Raw genomic sequence first — 12,910 nt, forward strand, 5'->3', positions numbered from 1 at the left:
AAATACCAAGTTCACATTTATGAGAGATTAGTACTTATTTAAAAATTGTAAAAAAAAAAAAAAAAAAAAAAAAAATGTAGTGTAAAAAAAGTGTAAAACTCTACTGTAGCCATTTGGACAAGTCGTTACATAAGACAAGTAAAAAAAGATCTGACTAGTAAGATAAGAATTGTTACTAGAAGTAATTACAAAAGATACTAGTGTCTAATAAATAAGTACTTGTACCTAATGAATAATTATTAGTATCTATTAAATCATTAATAGCATCTAATTAATTAGTACCAGTATCTAATAAATAAGTACTAGTATCGAATTAATGCTTACTAATAATATTTAAATAGATACTAGTCACTATTGCAATAATTACTAGTCAGAAATGAAAAGATGATATCAATAACAGAATGACTACAACTCCCTGTTCATTTGGAGATATCTTCATTTAAAAATATCTTTTTAAATGATATCTTCATTTAAAAAGACCTTCAGAATCAGGAAGACAGTATGCCGCTTTATCTTATTTTATACAGAAATGAAGACTATGTCGATTAGCATTGCATTTAAATTATACGTTATTCTTATAAAAATACCAGAGATGGCTTAAAGAGTACAGATAAAACCAGTCATTGTTTATTTTCTTCATGTTTCACTAGTCAAACGTCTATTCATCTACAGCTAAAGCTGAACGTTTTTGTCGATAAAAGCGAAATTCTGGAACATCATCATTGAGTCGTCTCACATGTGGAGTTTCTGTGCGAAGGCACACTCAGGCCATGAAAGTATGAATGAAAAAGATAATACAACTGAGTACTCATTATTGCTCACAAAACCCTTATTTGGGTAAAAATAGCTAAAATAATGAAAAACTTTGAGGTAAACATTTGCTAATATGTTTTTCTCCAGTTTAAAGAAGTTTGATTTTTTTTTATTTTACTTGTAACTATATTTATTTTTATGTTTATTATTAAATACACAGTTTTGTATAGTAAAATAATGTTATTAGAAAAGTAATATTCCATATTTTAATGTTTTTATTTAGAAATATTAACTATAATCATTGTTAGTTATATTGATAAAAAACTGCATTTTTGACTAAATTTTGCAGCCCTACAAGAACAGCAAACCTGTTTATTACTATTATTATTTTAATTGATAATTTTGGGCCTTTTTTCCACATAAATGTTTGTCTGAAAACCATAAGATTTGGATTTTGTGTGCACTGTACTGAACATTAATGTAAAAACATTCATTGTTTGTAGTGCCAGGGCTATATCCAAAACATTTAATGTACAGCCCTGATATGATATGTATTGTTTTTACTGGAGGAAAAAAAGGAAAATAATATATACTGTATTTTTCGGACTATAAGTCGCACCTAAGTATAAGTCACATCAGTCCAAAAATACGTCATGACGAGGAAAACAACATATATAAGTCGCACTGGACTATAAATTGCATTTATTTAGAACCAAAGACCAAGAGAAAACATTACCGTCTTCAGCCGCGAGAGGGCGCTCTATGCTGCTCGGTGTAGACTACAGGAGCGCTGAGCACCATCTCTGGCAGCATAGAGCGCCCTCTCGCGGCTGAAGACGGTAATGTTAAAGTACCATTTAATAAATAAGAACTAGTAGCTAATGAATAAGTACTAGTAACTTTACAAAAGACACTAGTACCTAAAAAATAAGCACTAGTACCTAAAGAATAAGCACAGTAGCTCAATAAATAAATAAATTAGTGAATAAATGAACTAAATGTACTAGTAGGCTACTTCATGGAAAAGAACCTTTATCCTAACCTTAACCCTACCCTTACCGTTTTTTTTAGTAGGCTATCTAAAAAAAAAAGTACTCGTAGCATGAAAATAGATACGGTTTAAAGACTAAATGTTAAATCGGCTTTCCATACATATTAATTACATAGCCTGCACTGAGGATGTTTTTAAGTAAAACGAAACGCCCTCACTAATGGCGGTAATGTCATTGTAGGACTACTTTCCTGAAGGGCGTTAGATTAAATGATTGGGTCTTTAGTGACATCATTATGTTACGCGCGAATGCACGAAATAATTAGATTAAGTTATGCCGAGAAGCCCAATAAATGGACGATCAAACAACAACAACAAGAACAGGTTATCAAATCAAACAATTACGCTACGTTATATACGTTTACTCGTGTATGGGACGCAAGTCTGAGCTGTTAAGGTTTTGGCTTCATCTAAACAATGCTTCGGAAATGTTAGCAACAACTAACGCAATGTCTGACAAATATAGTCATCTTAGGCGCTGTTAAAAATAGGAGGGTGACTATGAGTAAAAAAACACTCACGCGTCTAATGCATGTGGATTATTATAGCCTAACGTTAATTAATTTTGTTGTAAAGCGAAGTGGAACAGGTGTATTAGAATTTAAAACAACAACGTTTACAGAAACACGACTTTGCATAAGGAAGCTGTTGAATGTAATGCTAGCGTTAGGTTGTTTTCGCAAATTTAACAAAGATGATTCTTCCCCAAAAAATCATAGCATACTCACAGTTTCATTAATATGATGGCTGTTTCCGTTGTAAATGTAGGATGTATGCGTGCATCCTAGCTATAAATTAGTGTCGGTAGGAGTGTCTTGTGGTAGTCTGGTGGAGTTAACTCAGCCCCTCTGCTGTCGTGCGGACAAACCGCCCTGGGCAAATTCCGCTCCTTTTGTCCCTACCAACTTGGACAGAATGGACGATTGATACTGTTGTAAGTGTTTATGTCTGTGATGGCTTGGACTGAGTATTTCAGAAGAAAATATATTTTGGAACGCTGAATAAGCTTTAGAATATTTTTGGAACTTCAAGTAAATAATAGGGCTTGGGCGTCGTGACGTCATTACTTGGCGTGGCCACCACGTTGACAGCCTCCTTTACTGCTACTCAGTACTCAGACTACTGTGCAGTGTTTAGACATACTCCCTTTCATCCGTGTGTCTTAATTTGATTAATTAAAAATCTATTTCAACCATGGTAAACCGCTGCTGTATTGTGGGGTGTAATAGCGCAACACATAATCGACATGGGGAAAACAAAATGAGAATGGATTAACTTTACAACGCTTTCCTGCTTGGAGGCGCGACCACGGAGACCATAACATCTGAATATCAATTTATATAGCTTAAGTTAACATTGAAAATAAGGGAAATTTCTCGGGTTACTCATCCAAAATACGGGAAATTTCAACATTCATCTTTTTGTTGCTATCCCTCTGCTGACAGTCTCCGTTGGTACTCCACTATTTGTTGGGAATTTCTTATGGATCCAAACTGTTAATGTTGCCGATTTTGTGCACATAACGGTCCCTGACATCCCTATTTTGTGTATCCCTTTAAATCCCACAACCTTTTTGCGATTTTACCATCTTCTCTCTTTCTCACAACTCTGCTTCTTCTCGTTCGAATTGCTGTATGTTTACATTCGAGAGGCTGCCAGCAGGACCGCCACGTCCCAGAATGCAACGCGGTGCCCAAGCCCTATAGCCGATAGCCTTCCTTTAACACTATGCCTTTAACACAAGAATTATAAGTTTATTTAGTCATTTTAAAATGAATATTTTTTAGAGACTTCACACCAATGTGTTAATTTTATTCATCAAACCATATTCTTATTCCCAAATATAGAGGAGCCTGAGATTGGACCATTTATTTATGTTAGTGCTCCAGTCTTCAGATGTTCCTTTTATAGTTCTGTAGCAGCTCTCCATTCATAAACATTCACAGACAAGCCCTAACAGAAGACCACACAAATACAAGCTGGGTAGTCTGCATAAACAAACCGAAAGGATAGATAACAGAGGCGTGGCTAGGCTTCTTTTACTGTCTATGGGCTAGAGGACCCCACCACTCCCAGCATGCAACTGCCTCAGATCAATGCTTATGCTCATATGTACTTTCAGGGAGGGTTTCATATGCCTTGTTGAAATACAAATTTCTAAGGACATTTATGCTATAGCTCCAATTGTCTTCATAAAGATACCTGATAAAGAGATGTTGTATGGAAGCTTGTTTCTGCCATAGGATTAAAAAAATAAAAAATAAAAATAAAAGTTATTGCAACAATTGGGAGTTCTCATCTTGTTAACATTCCGCAATTCTGAAAGCTTTCATTTTTTTTTTTTTTTTTTTTTTATGGGGCAACAGAAAATCCGATTTGTCAAATTTAAACTCACAAAATAATTGTGAGATGCAAATTTTAAATGTTGAATTGTGAGATGCAAATTCCGAATGTTGAGGAATATAAATTCTGAAATGAAAGAAAGGCATAATTGAGAGATATAAACTGGTAACTGAGATAAAAATAAAAGTATTTCATTCATTCATTAATTAATTAATTCATCCGTTTGTTTTAGATATTTATTGTTTGTTATTCCCGGAATGAAACAGGCCGTTTTTGCTCCTGAATTTGGTTTGAAAATGAAAACTTGTGCTTCTGTTACTTCTGCTCTTCACTCTTGTAGTCTGCTCACTTCCATAATCATCTTATCTTTGGCACTTGCGTATGCTGACTGTCAGATGAACATCTGGAATTTAAAAGATCATACCAGTGTAGCCAGCTTTCCGGTCACTCTGCCCATTACCTTTATTTTTTGAGAGCATGGAACTGGCCATGGTATAAAGTGTCCATACTTTACTGATTTTATTTCTATGCCATTCTCTCATTGTTTTTACTGAATTGGGTCTGTTAGAATTAACGTACCATTCTGAGTGAATGAAAACTAAAGAGTATTTATGTATTTTAGACACATTTTATACATTTAAATATATTATAATTATATATTATTAATAATATTTAAATATTTTCTTTACATTGATTTTTCCAAAATAGAAAAATAAAATACTGTGCCTAAGAGCTAATAATGTAAATCGAAATGGTTTACTTTGATGTGGTTTGATATCTTGCATTTACCATTGCATAAATGCAAGATATCAAACCACATCAAAGTAAACCATTTCGATTTACATTATAATATATATATATATATATATATATATATATATATACACACACACACACACACACACACACACACACACACACACACACACAGTGCCTCCATTATTATTGGAAGAGTAAAGGCAAAATTGCTTTCTCTGTTGTGGAGTCCTTTGCAAATATGATTAAAAGAACAAGAACTTTTAGAGTTCATTCCACTCTTTGATGTGAGCATAAGTATTGGAAAAGTTGAATTTAAGGCAGATGTAAAAGATTAAAAGCTAATATTTAGTTGCAGATTCCTTGCATGCAATCAGAGCAGTGAGTCTGCAACCCCATAGACTCCTTTTCTTATACTTTGAAATGCTTTTCCCCAGCGTTTAATGCAGCCAATTCCAACTGTTGCTTGTTTTGGGGAGTTTCTGTCTTAAGTCTCCTCTTCAGCTAGTGAAATTAATGTTCAATAAAATTTAAATCTGGAGATTGATTTGGGCAATCTAAGACTTTACATTCCTTTGCCCTGATAAAGTCCTTGACTGAACTGGCAAGGTGTTTTGGGTCATTGTCCTGATCCAATATGAAATGCTTTCTAATGAGTTTGGTGGCATTTTCTTGAATATTGGTACCCAAGATGATTTTGTATCCTTCCAAATCCTGCTGCCATCATACATTAAGTCATCATTAAAATGAAGAGGTCCTGTTCTAGAGACAGCCATGCATGTCCATGCCATGACACCACCTCCACCAAGCTTAACAGATGAGCTTGTATGCTTATGATCATTTGCAGTTCTTTTTTTTTCCAAACTTTTGCTTTCCAATCCCTTAGATAAAGGTTAATCTTTGTCACATGGGTCCATAAACTCTAAGGTCTAACATTTGTGAAGAATCTTGCCTTTCTATTTTTGGAGCTGATCAGAGGTTTCCATCTTGCGGTGTAGCTTCTGTAATTCTGTGTCAAAGTCTCCTGCAGACTGTAGATTGACAGAGCATCACCCCAGCTTTCTGGAGGTTGTTGGTGATTTTGCAGACTTGTATTTTAGTGTTCATTTTCACAGCTTTTATGATTTTCTGTCATCAAGTACTGTTGTTTTTCTCAGCCAAACAGGGCGTCATTAGTTGCTGATGTCACCGGTGGTATCCAAACTCTTGATTTCTCCATGCCCTTTGTTTTTCCTATAGTTCTAATTGACTTACTCTTTTCTTTTAGCATCCAAATTGCTCACTTTTCTTTGGCTTCCTCGTCTTCATCCTGGTTTGTGTGCATCATCATCGAATGCAAGACTTAGAATGCAGAAGCAATGGACATAATTGATAAGACACATCCCCTGCTTTTAATATCTGAAGAATTAATGCAACAAGACACAGCTGAACACTTAGAAAGACCTAAAGGGCAACTGTTCCAATACTTATGCTCACATCAGATAGGGAGATGAAACTTCTTCTTCTTAGCTGGTAAAACATCTTTGTGTTGAATCATCCAATAATAAAATTTAACATTCTGTAGTTTTGTCTCATATTCATCTTGTAATCATATTTACAGATTTCTTGACTCCAAAAACAAACAGAACAAGTTTGTCTTTACTGTTCCAATACTTATGGAGGGGACTGTGTGTGTGTGTGTGTGTGTGTGTGTGTGTGTGTGTGTGTGTGTGTGTGTGTGTGTGTATGTATATATATATATATATATATATATATATATATATATATATATATATATATATATATATATATATACAACTTCAATACAAGTAGAAAATAATTTTATATATATAAATTGTTTTCATTAATTATAATTTTCTAATTGTATTGAAGTTGTATTAAAAGAGGATCGCTTCTCTTGTAAATGCATTGACATTTGTCAAATACATACTTTCACCATTTAACTGGCATTCATATTTCCTCTGCAGGGATTGAAAGCGTGTTATTCGAAGCTGTTGGCTCGTGTGCTGTAGCAGGTCTAATTCAGTGGCTGAATCACATGGCAATGACTGGAGCTGGAGTAATGAGAGGCCATGAGCTCAAAGAGCCGCTGTTTACATCGCACAGCTTCTCAATACAACCAACCATGAGATCAAATTGTGGATAATCAGTTTCCACCACGATCACCTTGGATCTATCCATCTCTCATATACGGTAAGAACGGCGTGCAGTTTAATGCGCATTTGAATCTAATTTATTTAGAAAGCATTCATTGAAAACAAATTCTATTTGTACCGTTTATATTAGATAGGTGATTCAGAAACAACTGAATCGCGTTTGTTCCGTTACAGCGATGTCCCATGTCTGTCGCTCGTCGGTTTTTGTTTATGTTGCTACGCCACGCTTCTGCAGTGACGGGACACTGCTGTTATTAACAGGCTAAGTGCTTTTCGACAGACTCCATCAATTCCCATTATTCCACATTTTCATTAAATATGTAAAATTAGAAATAGAATTGATTTTATCATGCACTGTGCTGAAAGACAACAGTATGTCTCTTTGAATACTAGCTTTTGGTAAATGCGAGAAAATTCCTTTGCCTCAATACCGCTGTATCAGTGTTAGCTTACATTTATAGGCTAATTACTGTTTATAAAGGTGTAACTGTTTTAATAAGTTATCTTTCACTGCTAAAATCTTTAAGAGCTTTCATAGTTTATAGCATTAATGTTTACAATTTGATTCCCAAATAATGTCATACGTAATTCCGCTATTTTTCTTATTTATAGAGTTTATAAAAGATCAGATATGCCTTAGCTCAAATGGGTTTCAGATGAATCTAATTGAGATTCTTTTTCTCTTTCATGATCTTTTTCATCACATGAGCATGGGTGAATGAATCCTCTGTGAAATCTCTATTAGATTACCAACTAACCACCATCACATGCAACCGATCAGTGCACAAACCCTTATGCGTGAAAATGAAGAGAGAGAGAGAGAGAGAGAGAGAGAGAGAGAGAAAAACACAAGCTACCCTATTAGATAAATATCCACTCTGCACAATAATGACCTTTAGTTTCATTATTGACAAACGATGTAAACAACATTAATAAGCACAAAGAAATGCAACAAATAAGCACACTTATCACTTGTTCTTCAGTTTGCATGATGTATGGATATTCTTATCTTTCAGTTGCTTTCATGTTTACGGTGTACTGTTTATTGTTGAGGTCTGATATATGAACACATTATATTTCAGGCTATCATGGGATGCCTCTTCCGAAGTGAGGAGATGTGTCTGGTCCAGCTCTTTCTCCAGGCAGGTTCAGCTTACAAACTGCGTCAGTGAGCTTGGGGAGCTGGGCTTAGTTGAATTCAGAGACGTGAGTTTGTTGTATACACTACTTTTCAGAAGCTTATATATATATAAGCTGTTCTTTTGAACTATCTATTCATCAACGTATCATGAGAAATGTATCACAGTTATATTGTATCCACAATAACATTAAGAAGCAACTGTTTTAAACATTGATAGCAATAATAAAAGCAAAATCTGCATATTATAACGATGTGACACTGAAGACAATTCAGCTTCACAGGAATAAATAACATTTTAAATAGAAACTGTTAAAATGACAATATTAAATTACATGTTAAAATAAAAATATATATTACAGTTTCTATTGTATTTAATAATAACAATAAAAAAACATGACCTGAGCATAAGATACTTTTTTTTCAAATGTAAAAATCTTATCGAACAAGCTTACATCGACATATAGAAATTTGTTGTTCATATCCTGCCATCACATTTACAGTCTGTCTTGCTCTTTTTCCCTCTTGTCTCTCTTGAACCCAATCTTCTCAGCTGAACCCGAATGTGAACGCCTTTCAAAGGAAGTTTGTTTCAGAAGTGAGAAGATGCGAGGAGCTGGAGAAAACCTTCAGTAAGTCTCTAAATCCTTATTATTGTGTAACCGCTCAATATACACCTTTCCACGATCAGCTACCACTACAGCAAGTATTACATTCTTAGTTTAGTCACTCTCTGGCATTTCATCGTGCGTCAGATCTTATCATATCATAATCACTGCGCACATCCTCAACATGTTATCCTCTCCCTGCATTCCTCAGAGTATCTGGAGCAAGAGATCAGCCGTTCTCTCTGTCCGCCTCTGAAAGGGCCTTTACCCACAGCCACACCAATCCCATCAGCCCCACAACCTAGAGAGCTGCTCTCCATTGAGGAGGAGAGCGAGAGACTGGCCAGAGAACTCAGAGAGGTGAGAGGAGAAAGGAGAAGTAGGCTCAATTAATATCTGGTGTTCCAGAAAAGATATCATGCAGTGCAAGTGGTGATCTTGACCCAGTCTGCATGTAGGTATCAAGGAACAGGGACAGTCTACGTAACCAGCTGACCCAGCTCAGTCAGTACAGAGGGGTCCTGAAGCAAAGCATTTTACTACCAACCTCACAGGTAAAAATCCGGCTCTTGGCATGCTTACCTTCATGTCTCTCAGATATCTACCAGTACTTTTTATAATGTTCCTCTAGGTTCCACCTTCAACTCTTGAGACCACAGCACTAATGGATAGCAGGCAAGATATGCGTTTGAGGTGAGGACAATATCCATCTAAAAGAGAATGTGATGAACATTTTAATATTCTGAAGAACGTTTCGAATCTCAGTGAATCATCTTGAATCTCATTGAAGAAGATCAATGGATGTTAAATGTTCTTCATGGAACCGTCAATACAAATAAAGAACCTTATTTTTAAGAGTGTAGTGAGAAACAGAAATGTGAATTTTATGGTGTGGTCACATGAACCATTGGTCTGTAAAATTTTCTGGGCAAAATTGGGGCATTGTAGTAGAAATCTGTGCATTTGGGAATTTCACATAAGCACTCGCAGATTTCACTGAGGTTGGTCACTTGAATTCACCAAACTGACTTATGGAGTTCACTAGTGTAAGGGCTTCTTTACACAACATTTTAAGACAAAAAGTCACTTTCAACTTGAACATGAAACAAATTCTGCGTAGGAAATGTTTCTCTCTCACCAAAAACTATCAATCACACAGAGTTCTATTGAAATGACTGAAATTCACACACACCAATTCCACAGAGCAGCAAATCGAAAAAAGATGCACAGACTGCATCTTTAGTCAACAAGTGGAAATATTATTTCACATTTTAGTTGTGAACAAGTATGTAACAGGACACTAATAATGTTATTGACATCTTTCCTGCACAGTTTTGTCACTGGCGTGGTCCATCCGTGGAAGGTTCCCAGCATTCGAGAGGCTGCTGTGGAGGGCCTGTCGTGGTTACATCATTGTAGACTTCTGGGAGATGGAGGAAAGACTGGAAGTGCCCGACACTGTAAGAGAGTTACATTAAACTGAATCACATAACTCATTTTGATGAAACTGGCCATATACATATGCTTTTATTGTTCCCAGGGAGAGATGATTCAGTGGACTGTCTTCGTGATCTCTTTTTTGGGGAGGAGCAGATTGGGCAGAAAGTGAAGAAGATCTGTTATTGGTACATTTATAGCTTAGTTAAATGGACTCATAGCTTACTATAGTACACTTTCATGATATCACATATCTGTCTTTTCATAGTTTCCACACACATACCTTTGTGTATCCAGAGGGTTTGGAAGAGAGAGAAGGAATACTTCAAGGGCTGGAAAGCAGGATTGTAGACATCAAAATGGTGACTGGAATGTTGATTACACAGTGACACTCACTTTTGAAATAAGACCATGCAGTGCTTATCAAAAAGTTTTCAGGCACTGCTTAATTACTTTAAATGTATGAATTTCTTTGCATTCAATAAAAAATAACAAGTGGTACTTCGTTAAGGAAAGACTAGAACATAGAAACCCTTATGAAACAAAAATATATTGCAGTATATTGGAAAATATCATGTAATATATTAGGAATATATTCTTATATATGGGATTTAATATTTATTTTTTCCAGTATATTGCAATATATTGAAAGTGGCAATCATTCTATATTTTGCAATATATTATATATGTGTCATCAATATATTATTAAATGTAATCAAATATATAATATTTTAGAAAATAAAAAGGGGAAATAATATATCACAATATATTTTAAGAAATATATTGGTAAATATATTTTCCTTTCGTAAGGGAAGCCTGCAACTCATTTTTACTTTTGAAATCTGATGTATTTCCAAGTGAGATGGGATATGTAATGAGGAAAAAACATATTATCATTCAAAAGTTGGGGTTTGTATGGTTTTAGTTTTGTATTTTTCAGCAAGGACACTTAAATTGTTCAAAAGTGACAGTTAAGATTAACATTGTACAAACTATTTGACTTCAAATACAAGCAGTTTTTTGACTTTCCATATATCAACGAATCTTAAAAAAAGGGCTTCCACAAAAATATTAAGCAGCTAATATTAACAGTTTTCAACATTGATAATAAATGCAGCAAAGCAGCACATTAGAATAAATTCTGAAGGATCATGTGACACTGAAGGCTGGAATAATGATGCTGAAAACTATACAAGGTATACTTTAAAACATATTAAAATACAAAACAATTATTGTAAGAATATTTTACAGTATTGTAGTTTTTACTGTATTTTTGACTAAATAAATGCAGCCTTGGTAAGCACAAGACATGTCTCCTTAAAAGACCCCAAACTTTTGAACAGTAATGTATGATATTACTTATGATGAATTGTGCATAGAATATATAGTAAATAATATAAAAAGGAAAATGAAATACAAAAAGTATTTAACTCTCCTCTATGTCTGTCTGCAGGTGCTGTCTCAGACGGAGCAGTACATGCAGCAGCTGCTGTCTCGCTGTGTGTGTCACATTGCCACAGTGGAAGATACGTTGTGCAGAAGTGTAAAGCTGTGCAGATGGTGCTCAACCTCTGCAGCCCTTCAGTCACAGAGAAGTGTCTCATCGCAGAGGCCTGGTGTCCTGTGGCCAAACTCTCCCTGCTCCCAGAGCGCTCTCATAGAAGGAACGGTGAGATAAGACTTTAATAAACACAAAATACGTCACAAAGAAGTCAAGTGTGGTTAGTATAAATGCAGGAAATGACTTATTTTCATGTTTACAGCAGGATTCGGAGCAGTGAATTCTGCAATAGATTGTTTTTTGTCCTTTCTGATTCGTAGAGAAAGAGTGGTAGCAGCGTGGACTCGTTCTACAACCGTCTTCCTGCACCCACATCTCCACCAACACTCTTCGACACCAACACATTCACTTCCAGCTTCCAGATCATTGTGGATGCTTATGGTGTGGCCAGCTACAGAGAGGTCAACCCTGGTAACTCTCACACTCAGTCACATGGAACCAGGCACAAGTCATTTTAGTTTGAGATAAACAACCTACGGAAGATATGGAAACCCATCATTGGAAATGTTGTGTTTGTGTTCCCTTCTCACTCTCAGCTGTGTACACCATCATTACTTTTCCCTTCCTGTTTGCGGTGATGTTTGGAGATGTAGGTCACGGTTTACTCATGACTTTGGCTGCTCTGTGGATGATTCTGGAAGAAAGAGACCCTAAGATGAGGAATAACACTAATGAGGTTTCTTTCAATTTCTATCCTAATTTCTGCTTACATTTTGTCAGGAGTTTATTGAGGAATATAAAGTTTAAAAGAACTGCATTTATTGCATTCATTACCAAAACTTTTTGTCTCCATTAATTTCTGGAATGCACTTCAGGTTTGTACAGAATTGTATACTTTCTTTTAGATTTGGCGTATGCTGTTTAGTGGGAGATATCTGATCCTTCTGATGGGGTTGTTCTCCATCTATACTGGGGCTGTTTATAATGAGTGCTTCAGTAAAGGACTCAGTCCTCTTTCTTCTGGCTGGCATCTCAAACCCATGATGCAACACTACAACTGGAGGTAAGTGCACACTATTACATCCAAGGCAAAGATTAACCATTAGGTAGATTTTATTTTAAATTTAAAGGTTATATAAAGTGTTCTGATTATATATAATGTTCAAC

At 35.4% G+C, this 12,910-nt stretch overlaps 1 pseudogene; it reads left to right on the forward strand.

Moving 5' to 3' along the window:
* Positions 1-2,636: 2,636 nt before the first annotated feature.
* LOC113078713 (V-type proton ATPase 116 kDa subunit a-like) lies at positions 2,637-12,850 on the forward strand (annotated as a pseudogene).
* The last annotated feature ends 60 nt before the right edge of the window (positions 12,851-12,910 follow it).

The sequence above is a fragment of the Carassius auratus genome, unplaced genomic scaffold, assembly GCF_003368295.1.
Source record: "Carassius auratus strain Wakin unplaced genomic scaffold, ASM336829v1 scaf_tig00026478, whole genome shotgun sequence".
Lineage (NCBI taxonomy): Eukaryota > Metazoa > Chordata > Actinopteri > Cypriniformes > Cyprinidae > Carassius > Carassius auratus.